Source organism: Cucumis melo, chromosome 11 (genome assembly GCF_025177605.1).
Source record: "Cucumis melo cultivar AY chromosome 11, USDA_Cmelo_AY_1.0, whole genome shotgun sequence".
NCBI lineage: Eukaryota > Viridiplantae > Streptophyta > Magnoliopsida > Cucurbitales > Cucurbitaceae > Cucumis > Cucumis melo.
In genome coordinates, this window is record NC_066867.1 from 9249127 (window position 1) to 9256347 (window position 7221).

Genomic DNA, 7221 nt, shown 5'->3' on the forward strand with positions numbered 1-7221 from the left:
ATTTCTTTTTAATTCTTCACTTGAATCATGGTTAATAGTTTGAAATAATAAATCCTGTTCGGAAGTTAAAACATTTATTTCATTTAAAACACATTTGCATGGGTCTTTTATAAAACTGCATGCTCTTGGCCCCTCATCTGAGGAGGATTGGCTTGAAACATCTGAATCGGTTTTATCTGCAATTTCTTGCAAATTAAATTCAGAAATATAGGATGAATTTGAAGAATATTCTTCTTCATTATCTCATAGATTCCTCTTTGGGGACACCTGTTGGCATAATGTCCTTCTTTTCTACATTTGTAGCAAAAAAAAACCTTTTTATTTGATTTGCCTCCTTTTTGTTCAATGGTTAGGGCATGATCCCCCCACAATTTGAGACTTCTACTAAATCCATTAATTAGAAGCATGACGACTTCTTTATTTGAATGACCATTAGATTCATAGGTTATAGCACCATTCAACATATTATTTAATATGTCATAGATTTGAAATTTTGTAGTTCCATCAAGGCTCCAAACACATATAGATTCTCTATTGAACTCAGTATTTATTGAATATCTCTGTCTTTGCTCTAAACCTTCTCCTAGAAATGAAGGTCGAGGATAGAAATTAATTTGATTTGTCTTATTGATATACCTTCCAAAGTTTATTTTATTGATTTGTTTTTCTTATTCATTAACAGAGAGATTTTCAAAATCTTCCATGAATTGGACAGCATCTTCTTCATTAATGACATTGATCGAACTTTCGCCCTTTAAGCTATCTAGGCGTTTGTTAGTCTCATCTAGAAGTTTTTGTTTCTAGGTTTTATCTTAACATTTTCCAAAGGTTGGAAGAGATTAGGAGTTTCTTCTGGAGAAGGAGGATTGATGATTTTTTCTAATTTAAAATTTTGGGTTGCAATTGAAGAAAGCATTTTGTTTGAATAGTTATTTTGAACTTGGATACTTTTTTGTATAGTTATTTTGAACTTGGATACTTTTTATTTCCTTATTTATAGGAGCCTTATGCTCTTCTGACTCTTATACTCATGAGGTCCAAGACAATGAGTGGAAGAACTGAGCCTGACATGAAAAACCTACGAGTCTAAGTTTTAAGTCTTGCTTTAATCGTACAGTTTGAATTTCCTTTTGTACTTGGATGTAAAGTGTTAAGTTAATAAAGAGAAGAAGTTATATTTATTCCACTTCATTAATTAGTTGTGTTTACCGCCTAGTAATTAAAAAGTCAATTTGAGCTAAGTGTTGAAAACTAGGTAATGGAGCTAAGTCTAAAAGTTGTCTTTTTGTAGTGATAAGGTCTCTGAAGTCTAAAGTAAAAACTTTTCGATGAGACGAGTTGAAGAAGTTGTTCTGCTTACTAGGTTATCGTCTGTTTTGAGAACTTACAATAGACTAGATGCTCCCACAAGTTATAAACTATCATATCAATAATGAGATTTGAGTGCAAAAAACAAAATGTGTGTGTGTTATAAACTGTCATAACAATAATGAGATTCGAGTGCCAAAAAAAGAATGTGTGTGCGCGTGCGTACGTGTATGTGTGTTTGTGACCTTTGGAGTAAAATAACACCCACAGTCAAACTGTCCCTTAAACCTTCAATGCAAATCTAACATAAGTCCATAAAGAATGTGAAAAAACAGAAACAAACCCCATGAATTGAATCATTGATACGGTGTGATATTAAATCAAAATTTATAAAGAAAGGCAATTAGAGAAACGTGACCTTTGGAGTAAAATAACGCCCACAGTCAAATTGTCCCTTAAACCTTCAATGCAAATCTAAAACAAGTCCACAAAAAATGTGGAAAAAGAGAAACAAACCCTATTAACAGAATCTCAGATACGGTGTGATATTAAATCAAAATTTATAAAGAAAAGCAATTAGAGAAATTCATCAAAACACACCAGCCACTAAAAGCAGCCCAAATGGAAGTTGCTTCAAGAACACAACTGATCTCTTTCCCTTAAACCTTCCAATAAGACCTAATTTACCTTCAGAAAGAATGTCATAGCAAATATTTAAAAGGAAATAGCTTTTAAAGTCATCAGAACCTGCTTCACAAAGGATCAAACTTTTAAGATGAAAACTACCCGTGCAAAAATGCTTGACATGCTCAGACAAATGAAAACATAAAATATATTACTTCAAAGAAAATCCATTTACAATATGGGTTTCCAACTTTTTAACTTTCCAACTAACCTCCTAAAACATTTTTTATACAAATTTACTACCTATCATCAAAGGAAGTCTAAAATATGGTAGTATTCTGAGAGGAAAAAAAATAGGAAGAGAAGGTCAAACAAAAAGCATAATTTCTACATCTATATTCATTCATTTTTATCAATAGCAACAAAGAACGGTAAGTTGAACTCAAGAAACATAAAAAAGAATGGAACTGATAAACACAAAGAAACTCCAACCATTTCACCATCAAATTTCCCTCATCTCACTTAGTGAATCCCCATCCAAATTGAAAGGGAAATTCACGAAATGGAATAATAATATAATACCTAATAATGCAAAAAATCGCCGAAAGAAAACTCACGAAATGGATTTTACGGAAAATTTTAAATTAGCTTAAATAAATTACTTACGGGAAGGGATAAGGCGACGATGGCACCAGAGGACAAGGCCGATATTTTAGGGTTTTTTGTCGTTGAGGGCTCTTCAGACTTTCTTCTTCACAGATTTGTGGAACATATATTGTAGAGGGAATCCAAAGGAGAACTCTTGATGCAGCTTGATACGCGTCGGGAGTTCTCCTCAACTATCCACGCTTTAATGGAAGCGTCGACAGTTCCCCAACATTTCTAGATGCCTTACTAAAAGCGCCAGGAGTTTTCCTTTATCTTCAGTCGCATACAAAACACAGTATTGGGAGATGCAACTAATTGTCGACATATTATTTATGTGTTGGGAGATGTCCTTTCTCCAGTCGTCGTTTCTCCTAATGATGAGAATCTGCACCGGGAGTTCCAAAATTTCCTATAGTGCAATGAGCTTTCCAATAGGATCATCTAAAATTTCTGAATTTTCCTATCGTTTTAGACTATGAAATTTCCGATAATGCAATAAGAAAATTAACAAAAGTTTAAAATTCTTTTATGAAAAACCTAATCTAAATCAATGAAGTGTGCAGTGAGTACCATGTAGTTAATATTTTGCAATAAAGTTCATGTGTCAGTTGTCAAACATATCCTTTGACAATTTCTAGCTCAGAATGATTTCAATTTTTCTTTTCATCAAGACACAATTGATATATATCTTTAGCAATTGTTACTCTTGAAGGAGGGTCAAACTTAGGACAAGTCACTCTACAAACATATGTAAACCCCTAATTCTCGATAAACTTGAATGACAATTCATCAACAATTATCATCTTAGCACATGCTTCCATACATAATTGTTGACTAAAAATACTAGTCACAAAATTATTACCACTTTTTCCACCGGTGGAAGGTTGAAGAGTCAGAATAGTTTGTCTTGTTTCTACTTCTTTATATGGGTACTTCTTACACGGATTATTTAGGTGCTTCCATAATGTGATGAGGTAGTATCACAACAATACTCTTTATCACAATAATTGCATGAGCACCTAGAACTATTCTCTTCCAACTTTGTGAAAATGATCCTATTCAGTGGAAGTAGTCTTCTTAATGCGTCTAACTCTCTTTTTATCGAATAGTGGTGGTTTACTCGAACTCACAACTCTCGTTGCATTATTAGTGGAAGGAGCAGGACTAGGACTATGACTAGGGTAGTTTCACTACATTGTCCACTACTGCTCTCCATAGTCTAACACAGTATAAAAACTAGAGTTAGTCACCCCCCATAGCATAGCGGAATGTAAACAACTGCCAGAAATGAAAAATCATTATTCAGTGCATATCCAATCAACAAAGTAGAATAAAAACTAGCCTATCCACTGAATCTAAATCCCCTATTTATTTAGCATATTCACTCAAAAAAAAAAAAAGGTAGAATAAAAAAAGCCACCAATAATCTATATCCCCTACTTAATTAGCATACATGTTACATACTCTACAAAAAAAAACTATATTGTACCCAACTTCCAACAATTACAGAATCAGATCTACTAAAATTTCGAACTCAAAACACATAAAAACAACTAAAAGATTCAAATCTACTAAATTTTTAATGAAGAAAAAACCTGAAAATAAATAATCACTAATATTCAAACTTTAGACTTGGGAGATTAAGAGGTGGACTAAGAACGAGAGTAATAAGTAGTAAACGGTGAGGGGCGATTGAAGGAGAGATGATTGGTGAGACAATGCAAAGGAACGCCAGCGACAACGCAACAAGGACTAAGAAGGAGAGATGATTAGAGATGATGAACATCAACGATGACGCAAGATGAAGAGGACGAGAGGGAGAGGGTGAGTTAGAGAGATGAGGCGCAACGTGAACAAACTAACGAAGTGAGGTGTGACCTACTTCTATGTACTATTTACTAAATTCATAATAAATTAATAATATAAATATATAAACATATATATATATATATATATATATATATATATATACCAAAATTTTCAACCCCCAACCCTAATTTTAAACTAACTCAACCCAACCTTGATAATATAGTTTGGGTAGTTGGGGTAATTCGGCTTGTCGGGTTATTCTTACACCCCTATTGATAGTAGCTATCAAAAATATCAATCGATAGCATAATGAAACTTCATCAATTCAAAATTGACATGTTTACCAAGGATATATCACTTATAAAAAATATCCTTCTAATGGTACCACTTATAGTTCCTACTAGTGATATCCTTCTAATGCAATCACTATTGTTAGTGGTATCATTTTACGTTGATAGCAATAAATATAGAAAATTATTGATAGCAACTAATACCATATTTCTCAAATTAAAAGTTACTCTACCCTTTAGTGGCTATCATTGATAGTTGTTATCAATTAAATCAATTGATAAACATATTTAATTTCTCAAATTAAAATCTATCATCGATAGCAACGTATAACAACTACCCATTGTTATAAATGGTAGCTTTCAATCTAAGAAAATCAGGAAAAAAAAATACTCGTAATGTTGACAAGTTATTACTGATAGTACCTATTAGTGATAACAATCAATAATAGCTACGAGTGATATTCACTAATTGTAGCTATTGGTGATATCTTTCAACATGAAAAAATCGAGAAGTGTTTGAAATTATCATTTCTTAAATTGAAAGGTATCAATGATACCATATATCACTGATAACAATTATCAGTGATGCTATTAGTGATATATGTTATCGATAATAACTGCTACCAATAATAGATGCTACTAACTGGATAGATGCTACTAACAATAGTTTTTAATTTGAGAAATTCGACAAGGAATGCCCAAAATGATGGTTGGACGTGGCTATTTTAATCTTTTATTATTATTATTATTTTTCTATGTATGCCATTATTTAACCCTTGTACTGTACATATTATTATTTTAAGATTTTTTTTTTTGCCCTATGCAACTGACCCTTTTTCTTACCACCACTTTTTATCTATTTGAATTTAGGGTAGTCGTGGGATTGGAAACTGAGATGCTCCAGAATGGAAAAATGGTAAAATTGGAATTCACAAACATAAAAGTCTAAATTTGATTATTTTTGCTATATCTACAAAATCACAAACTTTAAAGTCATATTTGCAAATACCTAAACCCTTTTTCCATCCAAAATAATTTCCCAACTCCTTATGGCTAGCTAAAACATAACGTACTTGAAAGATTATTCAAAAGTTTCATATTCCCACATAAAACTGGTGAAGTTAATTTATTATTGTTGTTTGCGTTGGCCGTGCAACACATAGCTTTTAGAATGAAAGTCCATGAAAAGAGCCAAAAGAGAGGCATTGAAAACAATATTGAAATACCAACCCCTGATACCCGAGCATCCACCAAGGGATAATGACGATCCACCAATGAAATGCTCATACAACATCCAACCCGAAACCACAAACCCAAACACTAACTGCAAAATTTGGCAGTTAGTAACAAATTTTTTCCACTTTGGTTTTATCCCAATTGAGCACAAGAAATAGTAAGCATACATTATTGTGTGCACTGTGGAATTTGTCACTACTCCAATTGCGGTCAACGATTGGGAAGTGTTAAGCCAAAGATAAGACATGATCAAGACCATTGAATGGTGGTAAAGATGGAGAAATGTGAGCCCTTTGATATGATTTACTTAGAATGATCAAGAGAGTATCAAGAAATTCATGAATTTTAGAGAGATAAAAAATGTAAGCCCAAAAGAAGAGAGGTCCAGTTGGTGGGGTTTGAGGTGGGAAGCAAATAAGGAAAAGAGGGTGAGGGACATGATAAATGGAAGAGAGAATTGATCCAATGGCCATGATGAAGGAGAGGATGAGGAGGGTAAAGTTATGAAGGCCTGAGATTGGTTTGAGGATTGAAGGGGATATTGGAGGAATGGAAATATGGGAAAGAAGGAAGGTAAAGGAAAGGTAAGAGAAGATTGTGAAAATGAGGAAGAAAGGTGATGATCCAAAGGTCTGGCCTTCAATCCATGCAAAGTTGAGAAAAATGGGATGGTTCATTTGGAGAGTTGATAGAATAAGGTAACTCATGGTGTGTGTTTGTGTGTTTGGGGAGAAAAATGATGGGAGTTTGGAGTGTTTAAATAATTGAGGTTGTTGCACTTTAGGCAATATATCTTTAAAGTGGATTAACAGGGGAATTTAATTCTGTGATTAAAAATTGGATAAATAGACAATATACCTAGCTCTGAAAAATAAATATATTAATTATTACTCTAACTCATAGTTTTGGTCCAAATTTGTCCTTCAACTATGATCTTTTTTTTACGAAGTTATCCGCTAGACAATTATTTTTACCATATTGGAGGGTGAGAGATTTAATCTTTGATCTCTAAGACGAAAGTCACGACAATATCACTAGATCAAACTCGCTTTGACAATGTAAAATGCATTTTAGTTTTTCTACTCACCTTCTAACAATAAATCTTATGATATTTGTTTTCTAAAGATTATATATATGTATATAAAATAACTTATAAATAAAGTTTGTTAACAAGCAATAATCAAAATCTAAGAAGAGTCCTGACATGTATATATGGGTATGAAAACATTCAATAGCATTAGTTGTTGAAACTATCTTTAAAATATAATAGGTTACTCTCCATGCTATTTTGCTGTATAATAACTTT

The 7221-nt window shown here is 32.8% G+C and overlaps 1 pseudogene; it reads right to left on the minus strand.

Annotated features, from left to right (window-relative positions):
* Window positions 1-5784: 5784 nt before the first annotated feature.
* Window positions 5785-6616, minus strand: LOC103496032 (elongation of fatty acids protein 3-like; annotated as a pseudogene).
* Window positions 6617-7221: the final 605 nt, after the last annotated feature.